The sequence below is a fragment of the Triticum aestivum genome, chromosome 3D (genome assembly GCF_018294505.1).
Source record: "Triticum aestivum cultivar Chinese Spring chromosome 3D, IWGSC CS RefSeq v2.1, whole genome shotgun sequence".
Lineage (NCBI taxonomy): Eukaryota > Viridiplantae > Streptophyta > Magnoliopsida > Poales > Poaceae > Triticum > Triticum aestivum.
In genome coordinates this window covers 208,011,141-208,013,892 of record NC_057802.1, presented here as the reverse complement: position 1 = coordinate 208,013,892, position 2,752 = coordinate 208,011,141, and positions in this window count along the sequence as shown.

Genomic DNA, 2,752 nt, shown 5'->3' with positions numbered 1-2,752 from the left:
CTCGTGAGGCTATAAGCAGGGGGAAGTGGATGGCGGCAGGCCCTCGCACGCTGCTCCTACTTCCACCGTCTTCTTCCGCTTGCCAGTTCTTGCAACAGCGCCTCGCCGCCGCGCTCTTCCACCGCACGCTCCTCCGCCGCCGTGCTAGCTTTCGCCATGCCTCCCACCATAGAGCGGCTTGGCGGGGATTGGGACGGCTCCAACGTCCATGACGACCACGTCGACTTCCTCCGCGACACGCAGCGGCTGCCCAGCGCGGACAAAGTGGAGGTCCGCCTCGCGCCGGAGAAGGAAATCTCGCCGAGGCCGCAGGAGGGCGAGCGGGTGGTCTTCCGCTCGCACTTCTTGCGCGGCTTCGGCCTGCCAGTGAGCGCCTTCTTCCGCTCCTGGCTGGACTTCTATCAGCTCCAGCCGCACCATCTCACCCCCAATGCGGTGCTGCTGCTGTCCGCCTTCGTCACCCTGTGCGAGGGCTATCTCGGCGTCCTCCCCACCCTTGAGCTCTGGGGGGAGTTCTTCCAATCGAAGCTGGGCACGCGCAGTAAGGGCGTGTCGGCTCATACTGGCGCCTTCATCGCGTCGCGGAGATCGGCTCCCGACAACCCCTTCCCCGTCATCACGCTGATCCAATCGGTGAAGAAGTGGCAGAAGTCGTACTTCTACATGCGGAACATCGCTCCACGGGGCGACTACATCAACCTGCCGGCTTATGTAGCCGGCCCACCGGCTGGCAGGCTGCCCCAGTGCTCCTTCCGGGCTGTGACGCTGTCGCCGGCGGGAAACGCCGCCATCGCTCGACTGCGGGTGATGGTCCAGTCGAAGGGCCTGACGGGGCCCGACCTTCTGGCCACGTTCGTCACGCGCCGGGTTCTTCCGCTCCAGAGCCGGCCTCATCTGATCTGTCAGATGAGCGGCCAGCTCGATCCGAGCCGAATGTGCACCAAGGAGATGCCGCGCCATGAGGTCGCCTACATGGTGAACTACCTTGCGAACTACGAACTCACCGAAGAGTGGCAGTTCGGCAAGGAGCCGTATAGCCGAGCCAATCCGCCGCCTACGGTATGCTCTCCCTGTGTCTTTTTCTCTCTCTCTCTCAGCGTTGTTGCCGAGCATCTCTTGGCCGACTCTGACTTAGTCGGCTTGTTCTTCGACAGAGCCCTCTGCTGCGGCCGGCTGGCGGGTCAGACGCGGAGCGCCGCTTCGTCCCCGACTGGACCGAACATGACCTGGAGGACCCCGACCTGGGGGCGGTCCATATGGACGACGACGTCGAGCCGGGCGGAGGCCAAGCCGGCGGCGAAGCAGGCGGCTCCGGGTTCACTGCCACCTTTGACGACTGGCCGGACGAGGATGAAGCCGAAGCCGTCCCGCGCCGCCAGCCGGCATCTGGACGCCGCGCGGGCTCCTCCGCCGCGCAGCCTGCTCGGGGTGGAGGTCAGAAGCGTCGCGCCGCCCAGGGCTTGTTCGGCAGCCGAACGAAGAAACCCAGAGGCGGGGCGGCAGCCACCAGGCGGGAGGAGGCGGCCGTGAAGGCGGCTCGCTTCCGCAAGGTGGTGAAGCAACCGCAGGCCGTGTCGGCGTAAGTTCGAATCTTTCTTTGTGTACTCTCTTTCTTTCTTTTCTTTGGTGGTTCTTGAACTCTCGTCTTTTTCTTCAATGATCAGAGCTCCGTTGTCACTTGAGCGGGCGGATGCCGGCTCCGTCGTCGAGTCGCTAAGGGGCTCTGGGAGCACCACCCGACGCGTGGACCCCCGCGCCGACCTCCAGGAGGCGACGGAAAGGAACGCGCGGGAGGCGCGGGAGGAGCAGGAGGCACGGGAGGCGGAGGCACGAAAGGCGGCCGCCGCCCAGGCGGCACGGGAGGAGGAGGCGGCGAAGGCACTCGCCGAGGCCGCAGCCAGGGCCCAGGCAGAGGCTGAGGCCGCGGCAGCGGCGGGGGAGGTTTTGATGGTCACCCCGCTGCGCGTCATGGCGCCTGGGGACATGGAACCCTCGCCAGGGGGAGCCAGCGGCTACCAGCCGGGGCTGGGGGGAAGCGGTGACGACGTCATCATCTTGGAGAAGGCGCCGGAGCCGACCCCGCCAACTGGGGCGGCCCAAGGCGGCCAGCCTGATCCGCCGCCTACACAGTCGGCGGAGGGCGAGCCGGCCGCGGGGGCTGAGGTGGCGGTCCGGGTGCCACCGAGCCGGCGCGTGGGGAAGGCCGCGTCGGAGCCACAGCCGGCCGTGGGCTCCAGCTCGTCGGCCCGGGACGCGGAGGCGGCCAGCGCTACCTCGGGGTGGACGCCAGGCGGAGGGACAGCCGTAGTGAACGTGGCTGCACAAGACGTCCGGACCCGGCTCCAAAGCCAAGCCGCGGCGCTGAGGCAGTTCACCGATGAGTTCCTCGCAACGCGGGCTGCCATCCGGGTTAGTACTCCCGTCTTGTTTCTTCTTGACTTTGCTTTTTTCTTGATCTTGATTTCTTTCGTGGGGGCGCGTCAGCGCACCCACTGGGTGTAGTCCCTGAGTTTCGAGCCGGCTGCTGAGCAGGCGGCTTGGAACTTCTTGGTGGATTTGCCTTTGCTATTTTTGTTCTCACTTCGGTCTTCTGTCCATCTTGCAGGACTACCACAACCTTCGAGCGGCCGCCTTCAACTCCCAGGCTCGGGAGCTGACTCAGAAGACCGCCGACCTTACTGAGAGCCGAGGTACGTGGCTTGATCTTTATCTCATGTGGGGGCGCGTCAGCGCACCCACTGGGTGTAGTCCC